The sequence below is a fragment of the Miscanthus floridulus genome, chromosome 10, assembly GCF_019320115.1.
Source record: "Miscanthus floridulus cultivar M001 chromosome 10, ASM1932011v1, whole genome shotgun sequence".
Taxonomy (NCBI): domain Eukaryota; kingdom Viridiplantae; phylum Streptophyta; class Magnoliopsida; order Poales; family Poaceae; genus Miscanthus; species Miscanthus floridulus.
The window spans coordinates 29998402-30017886 of NC_089589.1; the positions used below are offsets into that span (position 1 = coordinate 29998402).

The 19485-nt window shown below is 48.2% G+C and overlaps 1 pseudogene; it reads right to left on the bottom strand.

Annotated features, from left to right (window-relative positions):
• Nucleotides 1-10543: 10543 nt before the first annotated feature.
• Nucleotides 10544-11822, bottom strand: LOC136488331 (receptor kinase-like protein Xa21; annotated as a pseudogene).
• Between the last annotated feature and the right edge of the window lie 7663 nt (nucleotides 11823-19485).

The following is a 19485-nucleotide window of genomic DNA, read 5'->3' on the forward strand; positions in this document are numbered from 1 at the left end:
CCCACTTATATGACATGCTACTCCTCCAACAAAGCAAAGGTAAAATTGTATGGCATATGCATTCATACTTTGCTAAGGACATGATTAGTGTTTCTAGTCATTTCACATACTTAGTAGGCTCATTCATGAAAATCAAATGAATTTGATGCTTGTATGGTACCACTATTGCTTCTATGCTTGATATGATCTAGTGGTAGCATATGGCATGTTTATGGGCTTGTGAACCTAGTGTTTGATCTAGAAAATGAGCTTCAAGTGTTTAACTCAACATTGGCAAGATAACCATTGAAAGATGTATGAAGAAGCTTGTCATTGGTTCAAACCAAGGTAAATGTCTTATGCAAGTGATCTAGATTGAACCAAATGAATTAATGATCGTCACCTTAAATATCTCCATCACCATTGATTTCAATTTGACTAACTTCACCTACATAAAAGAGGCACCTAAAATTTGTCCTCACCTTTGTGGTCATTGATGACAAAGGGGGAGAGAATGACAAAGATAAGAAATGTGGTGCAAAGGGGGAGAGTTAGACAAAGGGGGAGACTTGACATAGGGGGAGAAAACAAAGAAATGAGAATAGAAGGGGATCAATTAAAATTTGAAGCACACAAGTTGGGGGAGCAAGCTCATGAACTTGATTGTTGCATTTGAATGTGCATTTTCATATGATTGCTTGCATTGCACAAGTTTTTAATTTCAATATACATGCTTGTGCGGTGTATGCTAGTTATAGAATTTGATTCATGAATTGAAAAACTAGCATGCATAGGTGGTAGCTAGTTATGTCAGTTCAAATAAGTGGTACTAGATCCTTGCTTCTAATGTTGATCTCATGAGGTATCTATTGTTTTTGATGTATCTAGCTAACCATGGTTCTAAGGATGTTGTTAAAAGTACACTCTGATTGGTATCACGCTTCAAAGGTCCATTCTATACACCTTAGCATCATTTGGTAGCTATTACTCTCCCATAACTCAAATTCATGCATATGTGCAAGCATTAAACCAAACACACTAGCACATATGTAGGGGGAGCTAATACTACCAAAATAGAATTTATGGTGATTGTCCAATATTTATTTATGAACAAATTGCTTGGGCAAGCAACTCAAATTCAAATCTTTATTGATTATATATCTTTGTAAAGGTTGTAATCAATTACCAAAAAGGGGGAGATTGAAAGCCCTAGTTTGGTTTTAGATAATTGATGAAACCTTAGTGTACTAACCTTTTGCTCTAAGTGTTACATGAGATAGGTTGGTACACTCCAAGTGGTGGAGCCAAATGGCACTCAAGTGATGGAATTGGCCTAGTGATGGTGATCAAGTGCTCCAACTTGGAAAAGGAGAAAGAGAAAAATAAAATGGGCTCAAGGCAAAGGTATACTTGATCGGGCCATTTTGTTTTGCCAGTCAAGACACTATAGAGAGTGTGACAGGGTTTAGGATAGATAGCCATACTATGAAGAGGGGAGAATCATGGTAATTGTGGTTATCAAGTGCCACTAGGTGATGTCATTCGTGTATATGCATTAGGACCTAGTGTGTGCTAACTTGACCCTTGAAAAATGCTAACACATGTGCACTAGTGGTGGAACACATTGGTGTTAGCACATGAAAGCAAGGGTGGAAGAAAGGAGTTGAAAAGGAGGCGTTTCAGGGTGTGAGACCCAGGCTTGGGAAGGGTCCGGACCATGGTGCATGGGTCCGGTACCCAACCCTAGCCTAGAGCTGTAGTAGCATAGGCTCCGGACTCTACCTGGGTAGAGGTCTAGACCTTGAGGTCTCGGCCCAATGGTGACATGTGGCGCGAGGAGAAGCAGCGAGAGTTGGTGCGGGAGCTCCAGAATCTAGAGGTTGGTCCGGACGGCGGCGCTAGACTAGGTCCGGAACCATTTTGAGCTCTCTGGAGCTCTCTGAAAGTCTCCAGACTCTAGGTCTCCTTGGTCCGGTCATGTACTATGTGTCGTCCGGAGCTTGGGTCCAGGCGTGTGTCAGTAGCCGTTGCCGCGCGACAATGGTCGACTAATTCAACTGGGATGTGTGGCGATCGCTCGTTGGACGTGGTTATGAGAGTCCTTGGTCTAGAGCCACTGTGCGCCTCGGTCCAGAGCTTAGTCCGATCATCTCCCATGGCTATGAGGACACGTGGTGGCGTGAGATTGATTGCGAGGAGGCATCAGACCCTGGTGGCATGGTCCGAAGCCCCCGATGCAGGGTCCGGTGGCCCTTCATGGGCATAATGGCTAGTGAGCCTTTGGAGCTCTATAAATAGAGCTTGGCCGGGCTTGGCTCACCCTCTTGGACATTTTTACATGTGATAGCATCCTTTGAGCTGATCCAACCTTCTCCCACTCATCTCCTTGCTTGATTGTGCATCCAAAGTGAGATTGAGTGATTCCATGTGCATTTGCTTGAGTGATTGCATCTAGTGGCACATAGGGATTGCATCTAGTGCATTTGCTTGAGCTGATCCAACCTTCTCCCACTCATCTCCTTGCTCTTATTGTTTGACACATCGCTTGCCCTGCTAGGTATAATCCACTCTGCCCTCTCTTGTATTTACATTTGTAGTATTCTTGTGTAGAGGTAGTTAGTAGTAGCTTGTTAGCTAGAGTAGCTTTGTACTTAGTTGTAACTAGATCTTTGTTAGATCTCTAGTTAATTTGTGTGCCATAGAAATGATAGGATACTAGAATTGTAGTAGGTGGCTTGCAACCCTTATAGAGCTAGAACAAAATTCGCTTTACGCTATTTGTTTTACTAACCGGCTTGTTCTAGTGATTTTGTAGAATTTTATTAGGCTATTCACCCCCGCTAGCCATTTAGGACCTTTCGGGAGGGCTACTCACTGCCGTGCGGTCGCGCCTGGAAGAGCCGCCACCTGCTGGGAATCAGCCTTGACCACCGTGGCTTCCTCAGGAGCAAGCGCGCCGGCCTCGGGGATGCCGACCCCAAGATCCACCCTGCTCCCTTCTTTGCTCACACCGACAGATCCGGCGTCAAGCGCCCTAGGCTACCTCCCCTTCCTCCCTCTTTCTGGCTTCTCCTGGCATTCAGTGGGCCTCAGGCCGGCCCAGTCCGCTAGCCATGGCGTGCTTTTTGGGCCAGCCCGACATGAAAAGCGGCCTACCAGGCCATGCCTGGGCTGTCGCTTAGGCCCGTGGCCCTAAGAGGCACGACCCGAGAGGCACAGCGTGCCGTGCCGGCTTGTCGGTGTTTTGAGGACCGACCAGTAAATTTAGCGTCGCGCTGCTCAAGGAGTCAATGGTAGCACTCGAGACACGGGGAATTATACTGGTTCGGGACGGAGGCCTACATCCAGTCTCAGAGGGATTTGAGTTCGTGTTCCTCAGTTCAAGTGCTCTGAAGGCTAACAACGGGGGGTTCATGAGCTATGGTTCTACGGTCAGAGGATTCAAGGTAGGTAGACCCTCTCGCTAGAATGAAGGCCCGACTCCCCTTATATAGTCTTGGGGTCCGGGTAACAATTAAGAGGGAAAGGTTCTCCCAACTCGAGTGGTCGAGAGCCTGAGGGGAGGGAGAAATTGGCGAGCTTGATTGGTGGGCCCCCTATGTCTGTCCCTGCTTTTGTTTGCACATCCAGGTATGGTCGCAGGGTTCTTGCTCCTTATGTCAAGGCATGGTGCGCCATGGTGGCACAGTGCATGTCGTGGCTGGTTCGGTGCGCTATCGTGGCACAGTGCGGGCTATGGCCGTCAACCCGCTATCCTGTTTAAGGTGACAAGACATGCTTTCATTTTTTTAAGGACGACAAAATGTGAAACCGAAAGCAAGTCTGGCAATTTCAAAATGTGACCCAGTAAAAATACAGAAAACGTAGGCTATGTTCCACACTTGCATCTTCATGTTGTCAAGCCTGATTTTGTGAGCACTATTTCGTCGTCGACAAAGCCTAGCCTAGCCGGTTAGGCCACTAGGCTCTCCTGCTGATAATATTACTGCCAGGAATCTTCTGCAGAGAAAGCCTCCTCATAACATTGCATACCTTGTTTAGGCCCCGTTTGGAACGGAGGATCCTCAAAGGAATTTCAAAGGAACTAATTCCTATGGTTTGATGACGTCACTTGCCGTTTGGATCACAGGAAAAGAGCCTGCCGTTCCTATGAAATGGGTAGTATTCCTCCACAAAACACAGGAAACAAAACATTCAGTCCGACTTGAAGTTTTCGCGGAAGTCCAAGACACATGCGCGTGTCAGTACGTGCCAGAGAGAAAATGGAGGTGGGCAACGGGAACAGCAGGCGATAGGGTTGTTTTAAGGTTGTTTTATTAGACACTGATGATGATTGTTTTTTAAACCTACGTTTTTCCTGGGTTATGGATTCCTGCGTTCCAAACACCCCTTCTAGTTATTTCCCGCGTTTTTCCTTTCCTCTGTTTTACCACTACACACTCACCCCATTCCTACGTTTTTTCCTATTCCTGTGTTTTCGATTCCTGCGTTCCAAACAGGCCCTTAGTTGTTTATATATGCCCTAGAGCTGCTATATTTCATCAACGGTAGGAATAAAGTTACAGCCTGTCATGTTTTGGTTTTTGTGTAGACATATTTTATTACCTCATCTCTCTTCTTTAATTTATGCCACATCACTATTTTTTCTTAGGTCACCTTAATTAATAAACATAGAAACCACTCTAGTTTATGGGTTGAGAGTTCGCATATGCTGCAAATCAGGAAACTAGGACCAATTATGGAAAGAATTTGTGCATGCACAAGCCCCATTGATTCAATTAGTTAAGCTAAAAATGCATTTTTTAGACAAAGTTAAAAGCTACGGTGGCAGCTAGATGTGTATTCTTTTTTCGGGGCAGCGAGTAATAATTAATTAATTCGTGTGACATAATAAATTAACAATATATGATACTTCATTTTTTTCAAAATATATGAAGTTTAGAGCAAACTAATTAGTTTATTGTTTGCTAATTACTACTAGCTATATACTATCAAGATAAATATATCTTCTACATTTTCATGATATAACCACATATACAGAAGAGGTGTAGCTAAGATGAGAGACGGCAGCAAACTGAGTTCCTTACGATGGATTCATGGAACCCTGCTCAACCCGGTTTAATTAAGTTCTCGACTTAACACAATTACTTATATTTTTCTAAATTTATTCTAGAATTTAATTGTGTTATTCTTAAACGACAGTGCTCACTGATGAATTCAACTAACATACTATCGATATCGAGACACAAATGATGACTTTGTTGATCTAATGAATTTAATTTAAAAAGCAAAAAGAGAAGAGACGACTGCGGACCCGTCGTGAACGGGATTTGAACCGTTGTGAACGGCACGGCAGACTGGCAGAGACCACCATCCGCAGAATTTTTTTTTAATTTCAACACTTTTTTGAAAACTAATTTTAAATCTAACACTGTCTATTTTTTTTAACTAACACTTTTGGCCGCGCCTATTGTCCCTGGCGCGGCCAAATGTCCTATGCCGCGCCATGCATGGTGACGCGGCAGAGGGCTGACGTGGCGGCGACCGGATTCGCTGACCGTTGACGTGGCAGGGCCTGCCGCGCCACCGACCTTGACGCGGCAGTGCCGTGCTCTGATCCGTGACGCGGCAGAGCCGAATAAAATCCCGCGGCTAGTCCCGTCCTGCTCGAGCAGCAAGCCCGCCTGGTCCACCGCGCCTGCCGCTTGCTCGGCGGTACTAGGACGGTTTAATCGGAATGCGTCGCGTCGATAGTGAGAGTTATTCTAAGTGTTGCTTGACGTAAAATCAATAGTGGATTTGTTTCTGTCTTTTGTTGAATTTTTTTCACTGGCTGAATAGAGAATTTGATAAGCTAATGATTTTTTCCGTCTTTCATAATACAGTTAACAACCATGTTAACTAATCGATTACGAAAAATTGGATCGGATTGAAACGAATATTTTTTTAAGGGAACTTATTTATTTGGCTTTTTGGCCCCATATTGTAGGATCGGCGGCGACGCGACCATGGACACCGGCTTCCTTGACCCCTCGCGCAAGACGCCAGCCACCAGCGTCGAGATACCCCGGGACTGTCGGTTTCTGAACTAGTTGCTACTTAATCTCTCTTGCAGTGATGCCGCGACGCATTGAAATGAATATGAAGCAAATAAATGAAGTCCGTGCTGCAAGTTGACAAGCTGCCACATAATATTTTCATTGGTTTGACATAAGTTCGACATAACATAACCAACTAAGCCTGCAAGTTTTCAGACGCCAATAATAGTTCGACCTAACAAACTAAGACCCAGGAGTGTAAGGATCACTCGGACGTCTCTGTCTCTTCGGATTTGTTGGCAACTACATTGGGAGTGTAGCCAACGTCGGTGTGGTCGCATCACCGGTGCGTACGTCTCGTACCCTATAAGTATATAATATGCACGATTACTTAGAATTCTTTATGATCGTTAGTTCATGTAGCCTACGTATTTAAAGAAACTACCTTTGTTAGTACCTGTGAGGCTCCTTAGGGTACCAAGCGGGGCACCACCTAGCTGAGATATGCCGATCTCGTCCTGCGGCCAATCAGTCCCACTAGTTGTGTTGTCTGTGGAAGCCCGGGGGGTCGTCGTCGTGTCATCGTCATCCTCGTCGTCCTCGGTTGCAGGGTCCTTCCTAGCGCTATGATGTGGTGGTGTACGCACCGCGGAAGTGGCACCTGTCACCGGCTGAGAAGAGCCGGCTGGTGTCCTTAAAGAGGCTGAAGACGTGCCACCCGACCACGCCTGGTGTGGCGGTTCCTCATAAGGAGTGTCCATGCAGCTTAGCTTTTGAGCTAGCTTCCTGTAGCTCTTCTTCACCTTCTGCATAAATAGACGTTAAAGTTAGTGCATTTCTCAAACGCATATATACTAAAGAAACATTTTCGGAATGGACTAGTTTATGTTTACCTCCACTAAAAGCCTCGAGAACGCCTGGCCCATGCCCTCTAGACTCGTGAAGCCAGAACGCTGCTTCGTTGGACAGCCTCGATAATTATGTCGCCTGGGTATAGAAACGTGGTTGAACAGTTTTAGTATACATACTTAATACCAAATGGATAACAAATTGTACCATTCAAGTATCTTACCACTGTATCTTTGTAGCGGGGCTCTCTGTAGCTGTGTGTCCTCTCTAGTGGCAACGTCGTACACATCTTCGATCACATCTTTCCTCCGAGTCCTCAGTCAATCGCCTGCTCAGTATACGGGGACTTGATATGTGTCCTCGTAGACCTGTGAAGCCAGCGCAGGTACTCGTCGAAGGTGTGCTGGTCGTGTGGAGGACCCGCATGGACCAGCTGCCATTCCCTGGTCTCCCACAAGTGGATGTGCGTGTTGTGTGTCACACGCTAATCCTTGGTCTTGTACCTCTTTCTGCGGTCATACCTGCAATAAAACGATGTTAGTTGTACCTGAGATAGTACTGGAGCTCCGGAGCATCCCAAGGACACCGATGCACCTGAACATTTCGTAATTGAGTTAGGCTATGATATAGTGTAGATCGAACAAGACATAGGTATGATAGTAAAGAGAGCGTAACCTGGTGCTGTGTCAGGACATCGAGACCGTCCGTGTACTCCCTGTACTTGCGCCTCGTATTCCCTCTAACTAACTCTAATTCTGTCAAGATAAACAGAGCTGTAGGGAGTGTATCCTGCCCGTTCCATTACTGCATTGAATACGATAATGAATTAGCCATTAATAAACTCATCATATGTAAACATATCAAAGAATATAATGAACCGGAGTACTTACCGGTAAACTAGTATTAAGGGGCTCCCAACGGGTTATCGTTCCCAACACCTAAACCTAGAGTAGGTACGAGCAACCCCCAAGGTTCGCATACCCTAAGGTGCGACGACAGACAACGCATAGCTGTCGATACGTCCATGCCAGGACTACGCTGCCCCAGCTGTACGTCGCTATGTTCTTCCACGGCTGGCGTAGTATGTCAAGGAAGATCCAACTGATGGTGTTGCCCTGAGGCGTCTGGGAAGAGGAAAGCACCAAGAAAGTGCCAGAGCCACACTCAAGCGAACCCTGTCGATCTGAGCCTCCTCAGCCCAGTGGGTCCAAGTAATCAAAGCGCTCCGTGATCTAGACGACGAAACACCTAAAGTTTTTCTAAAATTTACCAAAGAAAATGAGACCCGATGGCTGCAGGAAAGCAATGCAAGTATTAAATATGCTTGAAATTTCTCACTTATTTTTCTTGAAGCCTCGTCGTCCGGTGGAAGAAAGCCTAGTAAACTGAGCCACCAGCTCCCTCTAGTGATCGTTGTCAACTATCCCTGTTCACTAGGAAGTCCCCCCAACCGAAGGCCAAAAATAGCATTCATGTCCTGCATGGTCAAGGTCATCTCTCCACAAGGTAGGTGAAACATGTGGGTCTCAGGCCTCCACCTGTTATAAGAATAGAACGACCTATTAGTTGCCTCAAATTTGTTACAAGAAAGTTTGCGTACAAAGAATACACTCGTACCTGTCTACAACTGCAGTAAGTAGTGCTGGGTCAAGGGGTGGAAAGACCGTGGTTGACAACACGGACTAAGCTCGAGGAAGCCAGCACGCCGTATGTACAGGCGCGTAACGCTCATCCCACTAGTGCGCCCTGGTGTGCGTGCGGGGCCTCAAAGTAGGCAAGGCCACCTCTGCGTCAGTTGTCACTCAAGATGTGTGCTCGGTGCTGGTCGTCGTACTCCACCTCAAGAATGGGGTACAACGGCTGCTGCGTGGGAGGGGCTATCTTGTTATAAATTGATAAACAAAGCGTTAGAGTATTCAAATTAGCAAAATTCAATTTAACATTATGTAGCATTGTAAAATTTGCACTACTTGTTTGCAATACGAACATAATATGAAAGCACATGTATATATTCATATATTCAAAGTAACATTAACAGACATATCACGCACTAGTAACATAAATAACTTCACTAGAAATATAAGCATTTGACGAAACTTCATGAAGTCATCAAAATCGACGTATCACACACTAGTAAGTACTGACATATGTAAACTAGTATCTGTACCCAAAATCCTTAACTAAATAACTAACTATAAACTAAATAATAAATATCTAATCAATCCCTAAACCTAAAATCCTAACTATACTAGAACATACAACCTCAAACCTAAAAACTACCTACGTAAATCACAAATAAATTCACTAACCTAACTATCCTAAATCACTAACTATCCTAAATCACTAACTATCATAAATCAATAACAATCATAAAACCCTAACTATCCTAAATCACTAACTATCCTAAATCACTAGTAATCAAAATAACATGAAATCGAGAGGGGGTATCTTAGGAGCAGGCGGCCTTGACGTGCCAGCGTTCGTGACGCGGCCGGCGCGGTCGCTGTTTGGGGAGTGGGCGGGCGCGGCGTGGGCGGGCGGGCGCGGCCGGCGCGGGGCGTGCGGGCGCTGGTGGCGGGCGCTGTGCGGCGGCGGGGCACGTGCGGCTGGCGGGCGAGCGGGTAGGCGTGTGTGCGGGCAGGCGGGCTCGCTCGCGATATTTATTTGGCCCTGCCGCGCCATGCGCCGTGGCGCAGCACTACCGTGCCAAGATCGGTGGTGCGGTAGAGCCCTACCACATCAACGATCGCGATTCCGATCGCCGCCACGTCCGCCCTCTGCCACGTCATCATACATGGCGTGGCACTGGCATTTGGCCGCGCCAGGGCAATAGACGTGGCCAAGAGTGTTAGTTTAAAAAAAACAGGTAGTGTTAGATTTAAAATTAGTTTTTAAAAAGTGTTAAAATTTAAAAAAAAATCCATCCGCACAAGCTCGCTCATTTGGATGGGACGGTGGGGTTCAGTCAGTCGCACTGTGTGATAGTATTTCGGAGTACCAGCCTACCAGGTCCAAAACGAGCTAGGGTGGAGAGTGGAGACTAAGCTTAGACAATTTCGACCAGTCAAAGAAGGCATCCACGCTGCCATGGCGACCCCAATTCCCACAAGACAAGGCGCAGAATGCCAGAGAACTTTCGAAGTCATCGAGGATAAAGGTGAAAACGACGGCAGTCACCAGCTTACCTGACTTTTGGCTTTCCACATGAGCGCTATCCTGTTTAAGGTGACAAGACATGCTTTATTTTTTTTAAGGACGACAAAATGTGAAACCGAAAGCAAGTCCGGCAATTTCAAAATGTGACCCAGTAAAAATACAGAAAACGTAGGCTATGTTCCACACTTGCATCTTCATGTTGTCAAGCCTGATTTTGTGAGCTCTATTTCGTCGTCGACAAAGCCTAGCCTAGGTGGTTAGGCCACTAGGCTCTCCTGCTGATAATATTACTGCCAGGAATCTTCTGCAGAGAAAGCCTCCTCATAACATTGCCTACCTTGTTTAGTTGTTTATATATGCCCTAGAGCTGCTATATTTCATCAACGGTAGGAATAAAGTTACAGCCTGCAAGACAAATAAGAAAGATACAAATATTACACATATTATAATAATTATAATATAATATATAAAATTATCAACGAACTGGTTAGTGCAGTGCTACATACCTCATCAGTTTCCATTCAGATACCCATCTTGATTCCGTGCAGCCTTGCAGCCACCTCCTGCATGTCCATGCGCTCATTTGGGGATGGGTTAGCAGTTTAGCACAGCGAAGTCCATTGTTTAGCACTGAAATTAAACATTCCAATTTTTTCTGCGTCATGGCTGATGAAGTTTGTTGCGATACATCATCATGCTCTTCAAGTAGTTCAGGATCTACAATTTGTGCAATCCTGTCAGGGAAGTTCATCTCAACGAATCTTGCAATATTTACCCCATCTTTGAACATATCGTCAGTAGGCCTCTTCCGCATAAATATCTCAAGTAGAACAATTCCAAAGCTGTAAACGTCTCCAGCACTCGAAACTTCGCCTCCTCCCGCGCACTCTGTAGATTGCATAATAGAATTGTTTAGTTCAAAAAAGATAATAGTACATGAGACTAATTAGGTAGTATGCAAATATGAGTTACCTGGGGACGTATCCAATTGTTCCCTTTATCGCAACCGAAGAAGTCGAGATTGAGTCACCAGAGTATGGTGTTCCTGAGCCAACCTTGAATCTTCCAAGACAAAAGTCTCCAATATGTGCTGTCATATTTTCGTCCAAAAGAATATTGCTAGGCTTCAGATCACAATGAACAATGGTTCCTTGGTTGTTATGGTGGAGGTATTCCAATGCATCTGCAACATCTGTCACAATGTTTAACCTTTGGGCCAGTGTAATGCAGCTAGGAGTTGAGGTGTTTGCATCACCTCCAGTCAAGTATAAGAATGCATGCAAATCCCCTCGTTGCATGAACTTATGGACTAAGGCTTTGAAATCATTTCCCCTGGAATCAATACTTGAGCATGCTGTTAAGATTGGAACTAGATTTCGATGGCGCACATTTCTTAGAGCATTACACTCTGCAATGAAACTCTTCTGTGCTCCTCTTGTGTCTAGGCTGAAAACTTTGACAGCAACCACGATTCTATCTGGGAACAGTTCTCCTTGATATACGGAAGAATATCTTCCTTTCCCAATTAACTTCGATGTGGAGAATCCATCAGTTGCTCTTGCAAGATCGTTGTATGAAACTTTGGGAAATTGGTTATTAATTGATGGCAAGGATAGAGATTTTCTCTTCTGTTTACCTCTCCAAAGTAACACTACACTTAAGACTATGGCAAGTGACATCATGCTGGCTAAAATGATCACCAACTTTTGCACAATGGAATGCTTGTGCTTTCTTGAATCCAAAGGCTTGATAGGACATGCGAGTAGGTGCATCTTTGGTTCCCCACCACAAAGCCCTGAGTTACCATCAATCTGCACAGCTGTTACATTACTGAAGATCCCGTTTGTCGGGACCTCACCCTCTAGGTGATTGAATGACAAATCTAGTAGCTGAAGAAGTTGTAGGCTGCCAAGAGACACTGGTATTGATCCTAATGAAGTTGGGATGCTTCCATTGAAACTATTTGTTGAGATTTGCGGTCTCAGACAATGTGGTGGAGGTAGAGGCCTCCGCCTACCAAGCGCTGCCCTCAGGCGGAGGCTCGGGAAACAGACACTATAAGCGGGCGTGTAGGGAAATGGCACGTAAAGCTAGGGTTTCATTAATCCATTCACCAACCTCCCGTACTGTTACAAGTGTTCCCTATTTATAGGGCTCAACTACCACTTTTACAGAGTTTACAATAGTACCCTTCAACTGCTACAATACATTCTCGGTATATTCCACCACTCGCCTTTCCTCTCGGGGGTAATCTTGTCATGTCGCCCTCAGGTACTGGGCCTGCGCGATCAGCCAGCCCATCAGGCCTCAAGATTCGGCGATGGGCCTTTGGGCCTCCGCCGTTAGTCTCCGCCCCTAGGACGCCGAGGCCGCAGACCCCCGACGCCCAGTATTGCCGTCCTCCTGCTTGGGTCGCTGCCCCTAGGAGTGGAGGCCGAACCGGGGCGCCCGCGCCATCCACGAGCGCCTTCCTCTGGTTACCTGCACACACACGTAGGTAACGTTGGCACTTGATTAGCCTTGCAACGGGGCGGCCTCCACCCCCTCCGCCCGAAGACGCCTACGAGCTAGCCAGGCGGAGGCTACGTCAGGGTTACCGGCAGCGTCCTGCAAGCAGTCTGAGAAACCGTCATCTTTCTAGGTCTGGAGGCGTGGTAGCTGGGCCTTTGGTTAGGTAGTTGGTCGGAGACGTCTCTGCGAACTGCTGGCCGCGTAGGTCTCCGCCACTCTCGGAAGCCGTGTTACAACAGTTCCCCCCTTTTGAGACCACGGTCCGCCCGAGCGTGTCGTGAGCTCAAAAACGCCCAAAGCAAGGACGTCCACGGGGGCGGAGACCGCGCGTAGTCACGTCTCCGACCGATCCCCGCAGGTTCCCCCCTGGCCCGCTCTGGCACGGCCGTTGGTCTTCTCATAGTAGCCGTTAGGCTGCAAAACTAGCCGTTGTCCTACGCTGTGGCCGTTTACGTCGTATTGCTTTCCGTTGTATACCTTGCGACTTCTTCGGATATGACCGTTGGGCGGCAGGCGAATTCTCCAGAGATGACCGTTGTGCGGCAGGAGCCGAACTGCTCGCCCGCGGCCTATATAAGTGCGGGGTTGGTGGCGGCCCCCCCCCTCGCACTGCTCATTCTCTTTCCTTGCCTTTGAGAAGTCGCTCTCTGCTCTCTTCGCTTTCGCCTGAGCTGCCTTCACGCGTTCCGTCTTTCTGCTTGCGTCTTCCGCCTAGGCTGCCGCCGCGGTGGCTTTCTTTTCCGCCTCCGCCCATACTCGCCGGCCCGCATTCTTCGGACCTTATCACCACCTTCTCGGCGTTTGGGCCGCCAGCTGGAGTGCGCGCTTTGAGGAGTGCATGCTTGCCTCCGCCTCCGCGTTGGACTTTGAACAACAAGTGGAGGAGGATTTGGGTAGTGTCTCCGCATCCATCGGAGACCTGATCGCTGTGGATTCCAGAGACATGGCAATAAAGTCCTAGGATTTCGGCCCCTCCTCCATTACTGAAGAGACGGTCGCGGAGATATTGAAGGAATCGTATTTTCCTTCTTCGAGGGTAAAAATCCCTCCGCCTGGCCAGACTGTTCCGGAACCGGAGGAGGGATATGTGGTGGTGTTTCGGGACTTCTTCACCTGCGGCCTCCGCCTTCCTTACATCCCCTTCCTCCACGGGGTGTTGGAGACCTTCAATGTCCAGCTCCATCATCTGACTCCTACTGCCTTCCTCACGCTCAGCAAATTCTGCTGGGCGTGTGTTTCTTATGGCACCGAGCCAGATGTGGACACCTTCTGCGCTTACTATGAGCTGTAGAAGCAGCCGAAGAAGAAGAAGGAGATGCGGGAGGGCAAGGAGGTGGAGGTGATCTACCAGTACGGTAGTTGCACCTTTATGTCGAAGAGGAACCAAGGCGTAGACCGCCTGGAGATTTCTTTTTGCCAGAAAGGCAAATGGGACCGCGGCTGGCTTGAGGAGTGGTTTTACGTGAAGACCTACGGGGTCCGTAGCACCACAGAGGATGGTGCGGAGGTTGCGGAGTATCCGTTGTCCTCAAGAATGGAGGTGATGGCGCCGCATACGCGCGTGGAACCGCCAGAGGCGGTGTCACCGGCAAGGGAGGCTTGTGATCGGGCCTTTGCGTTGGCATGCCGATACTCCGGGGGCTGTGATCTGGTGGAGGAAATTATGGCCTCCGACTATTGGCCCCTGAAAAGAGACAATTCATCCTTTCGGTTTGAAATGGTGGCGGTTCCCATTTTTGGGCCGGAGGCCGGGATCCCGTTCCCCCGCTTCGGCCAGTCTTTGGGGGAGGGGGTGACGGAGGACAGTTTCGTCTCCGAGGTTGAGGAAGTCTCCGTCGGGTTGGTCGACAGAATTTCCGAGCGTGAGTACACGTCTCGGAGAGCCGTGGCTGGCATCATGCGGCGGCTCAATCGAGTTTTTGAGGAACTCGGGATCGTCTACCGGGAGCGCGCGGTTCCCACGGAGGTCCTGGCTTCGATTGACAAGAAGAAGACCTCCACGAAGAATGTTACGGCGGAGGCCAAGTCCAAGAAGAGGAAGGGCGCCTCTGTTGCTCGGGTGCCTATGAAAAAGAAGAAGAAGAGCGGTGCTCTGGTGATCGCGCCGGCCGCATCTTCGGCCGGTAGTGCTGGCGTTGCCTCCGCCGGTAGTGAAGACGTTCAAAGCTCCTCCGTCCCGTCAGTGGACATGCGGGTCACGAGCGGCAAGGATCGCGGCTCTCCTGGAGCTCCGGTGCGCCCTGTGAGCAGAGCTGTGAGCGGTGCTGGCCGTCCGGAGGCCAGCGCTGCTCCGGCGCGCACCTTGCACGGTGCTGCGAGTGTCGCCGAACAGCCGGAGGCTAGCGCCGCCGATCCTATGCCTGACATTTTTGGCGGGCTGTATTCAAGTTTACGCTCCTTCATCTCCCACCGTTGTTGCACCTTCCTCCGCGCCAGCGGCCGACGTCGGGCAGTCGGAGGCTGTGCTTGCTGAGCAGGCCCCGGCGGCTCAGTCTTCTTCGAGCCCTCCGCCCGCCAAGCCGCTGGCTGAGGAGAGCCAGCCCTTTGGGCCTTCATCGCATGATATGGCGGAGACTTCTACCCAGGGGGCTCGGCAGGCGGCCCATCCTAGGCTTTTTATGAGTAAGTTTGTTTGGCGCACATTTTTGTGTTTACTATCTTCGCCCGGTTTATTTGTTTATGTATTGTACCAAGTGCTAATACCGTGTACTTGTTGCTTTGTAGGTGATGTCATGGCTAGACTCCTCACCCCAGAGGAGCGAGCGGCTGCTGCCAGCGTCCGGTTTGGTCCGAGGCAGGCAGGGCTGATGGCGCCGGGTCCAAGTTAGTATAGTGTTTTTATCTTACTCGTCTTTTGGTATGTTGTTATTGCCTATTTCTGATCGGCCCTCTGACCCGAGTTGTTGTTGTTGTTGTGTTTTTTTTGCTGCGCAGGTTCCTCCGACGCTTCTATCTCAGGTTGGGAAGAGTGCTATCTTGGGGTTCTTGGAGATGTCGAAGGTGGTCTCTGGCAGTTGGTGTATTTATTGTGAGATTTGCTTTTCTCACCTTATTGTTTTTTGTTTGTTTGTTCTTCTTTGAACAGATCGCTTCAAACAACGTCTGAGGGACATGGACTTCTTCCAACTTCTCCGTGTTCATCTAGAACACCAGAGCTTGGTGCGTCTTCGACGGTTTGCCTTTTTTGGTGTATGTTCGCCTTTAGACTTGTTTTTGTTTATGTTGCTGATTGCCTTGGTCTTCTTCTTTCTGATCGTAGGGGTATCATACGGCTGTTGTTATGGAAGAGCGCTGCACTCACGAGGTCTGCGACCAAGATACTACGATTGAAGCGCTCAAGGTGGAGAACGAGCGCCTAGAAGGTGAAAAAGGGGGTTTGTCCAATTCCCTTGCATCTCTCCACCTTTCTCTGGCGAAGAAGGAACAAGAAAAGGACACTTTGAGGGCCGATCTCGCTAAGGCCTGGGATGCAGAAGTTTTGTCCGCCGAGTAGGCCCGCGGGGCGCATGAGTTGGCTGAGGGTCTCCGGCGAGAGCTGGCCTATGAGAAGGAATCCGCGGCTGCGGTGGGGGAGCAGCTGTCTTTGACGACGAGGCGTTTGGACTCGGTCAAGGGGGTCCTTACTGCAACTGTTGGCCATTATCGGGCCATCGTCGCCGAGTTCGGAGGCAAAACCTCCGCCCCTCCAGAGGAAGACAGCGTCTACGCCCTCGCCTCCTGGCTAAAGCGTCACCTTGCGAAGCTCCCCGGTCTGATCAATGGCTGCACGGACTACGGGGCGCTGGTGGGAGTAGCGAATTACGCCAAGCTTTTGGTGCGCGGCGTGTGTACGCATACCGAAAGTATTCCAGAGGGAGCGCTGCTAGGTCCGGAGGAGCTTGGTGAGACTTCTCTTAGTTTGCGAAAAACCTTGAGAAATTTCATTGGGTACTTTTGGGCTCTGTTTGGAAGACCTGCTGCCCAGAAGCTGGCGGAGGAAAAGAGGACGAAGGTATTTCTAGTCTTTCTAGCCGCTATTTTTCTCTCCTTGCTTTATGTGAAGCTGCGATGGCTTTCATTGCCTGTGCCACTGATATTTTAACCTGTGCTATAGGATGCGTAGAAGATTTTTGTGGGCAGGCCTCCGTCGTTTCCGCGCTCGACGACCGCGGGCGACGCCTCTGCCACCGCTGGCGCTCTGGTGGGCGCTACGATCAGCGGCGGTGATGGTCGGAGGCCGTAGGCGCTGTCCCCGCCCACAGTTGATGTGAGCTCCGTTCTAGGGACTTCTGCTGTGGCCGATGCGCCGGAGGTCTAGGCTCTTTGTAGGACTTAGTTGTTTTGACTTGTATATTGTAGTCCAGTTGGACTCTTGTAAATAAAGTTTCTTTTGTTCTGAATAATTTTGTGGAAAATTTTAACCTTGCGCAGGTTCTGAATCGGGAGCCTGCGCAAGATGTTGCGCCTTTGATTCTCTACAACGATGGTATTTATGTGAGCGGAGAGCTTTGTGAGTATTGGCGTTCGGCCTTTCCCCACAGCGTTGCGCGCGACGTGTTTGAGTCAGTTAAGTTTGACATAGACGATGAGCACGCTGGGTTTACTCGCGTGCTTGCTTGGTGCGGACCTCCGCCACAATAGATTGGATTTTATTGTAAGTTTGTTTCCTGTAAGAATGCTACTTGACGTTTTATGGAATACAAAACAGGTTCACTTTCTTGATTGTTTGTGCGGGGGCTTATGTCTGTTGTGCTTGTTTACATATCTCATCTAGTCCCGAGCTTGCACACCGTGGTTGTTTGCTTGGGCGAATGTGCGCGATACAGAGGTGGTGGCCAGGACCTCTGCCCCATGTTCTCTCCTTCTCTGTGCTTGCTTGATGGCAGGGGTAGAAGTGTTGGTAGTTTTTTAGCCGACGGAGGCGTACTTGAAGTCCACCTGGCGAGGCTTGCTAAATCGGTGTGTGATCCGATAGGAGGTTTGGCGCAGCTTGTGCAGACGGCAGAGACTTTTGGTATTTCTTTGGCTAGGTGTTTTAGCTGTCTGGTAGTATAGGCCTCTGACGCTGCACACCCGTGGGACATGTTTCATTTGTGGAGATGGCAGGTAAGGTCTCCGGCATCAGGGGGATGTTATAAGACTTCATGCGATATCCCCCTTCTTTCATAGGCCTGCGCTGTTCATCACCGTGCTGTAGTTCCTGTCTCTTTTCCCACTGCCTCCGACCGTTTTCTGGTGCCTCCGATTTTACGAGTTTTCGTATAATATCTATGGCCGACTTGGATATCTAAGGAGACACCTGCCTCCATGGCCGTTGCTGTGGCTTGTGCTTGTGCTCTGCCTTCTTCCCCCCTTGCGCCTTCTGCTGACTGAGGTTTCAAGGGCGTGGGGGAAACCCATTTTATAGCGGGGTGGTGGCTTTTGGTTGTTAAATTTTTGGTACGTTGTTTGTTGGAACGTATCTTGGCTTTAATGGCCTATATCTTGCTTGAATTATTCTTGCCTTTTGAGATCTTTTGAAGTAAATAGGCCTAGTGCCTAAGTGACAGGGTTTTGTCAGACCTTTTCGTCGTTTTGCTTTTTTCGATGGCGGAGACCTTCTTCCTGGTTCTAGCGCCATAATGGTGTTGCCCCTGATGCTTGGGGTGGTTTTTTTGTTAAGGTCTGAGGCCTGTTTGGCCGAGGTTGGTTTTGCCTTTATGCCTGAATTTGTTCAGGTCTTCGTCAAGGTCGGAGGCCTATTTGGCCAAGGTTGGTTTTGCCTTGATGCCTGAATTTGTTCAGGTCTTCGTCAAGGTCGGAGGCCTATTTGGCCAAGGTTGTTTTTGCCTTGATGCCTAAATTTGGATAGGTCTTTGTCAAGGTCGAAGGCCTGTTTGGCCATGGTTGTTTTCGCCTTGATGCCTGAATTTGTTCAGGTCTTTATCAAGGTTGAAGGCCTGTTTGGCAATGGTTGTTTCGCCTTGATGCCTGAATTTGTTCAGGTCTTTGTCAAGGTCGAAGGCCTGTTTGGCCATAGAGGTCGTTTCAAATTGCCAATGCCTGTGGCCGGCGCTTTGAAAGGACCTATGCTTATTTTTGTTCACCGAATATTGCGGCACCAGAGCTGGCCGCTTTCGGTTTTGAACTTTTCAAGCGTTCTTTTGGGGAATTACCTCTTTATACTTCTAGAGGATTTTTACATTGAGCCTGCCTCGTTAAAAACCTCACCTCCGCTTGGAGTTCCCCTATGAGGAAAAGAGTACAAGCTCTTTTACAGTTTTTGGGTTGAAGAAAAAAGAGCTGAAAGGTAAATGAACGGAGGGGCCTCTGCTTATTATTTGCGGAGGTTGCCCTTTGGTACATTGCCTAGATGTAGTATCTATGGAGGCTATCAATATTCCAGGTGTGGGTTGTCATGACACCTTCGTTGTCGGTCAAGTGGAAAGAGCTCGGGTGGCCTACTGCCGTTGCTGTATATGGGCCTTCCCATTTCGGCTGCAGTTTGCCAGCAAGTTGTGCGTTGGGTTTTTTCTGAGTATGAGGTCTCCGTGTTTTATGTCTTTCCTTACCACCTGAGAGTCTCTCCACTTCTTGGTTTGGGACTGATATTTTGCAATGTTTTCGACTGCTTCTAGTCTTATGGCCTCTATTGTTTATTTTGCATATTCTTCATCTTGCAACATTAGCTGTCTCGTTGTGCGGAGGCTTTCGTGCTTGATTTCTTCTAGCATCATAGCCTCTTCTCCATAAAGTAGTTTGAATGGTGTGAATCCTATTGTTCTTGAGATAGATGTATTATGTGACCAAATCACTCTGGGTAATTCATCTACCCATTTTCCTTTGCGTAGGCCCAACAGTGTTTTGATATTGCTGAAAACACTATTTTATTTGCTCTTTCCACAGCACCATTGGACTTTGGGTGGTATACTGAAACGAAGGCTAGTTTTGTCCCGATGCTTTTGCAGAATTCTTTGAAGTTCTCTGAATCGAA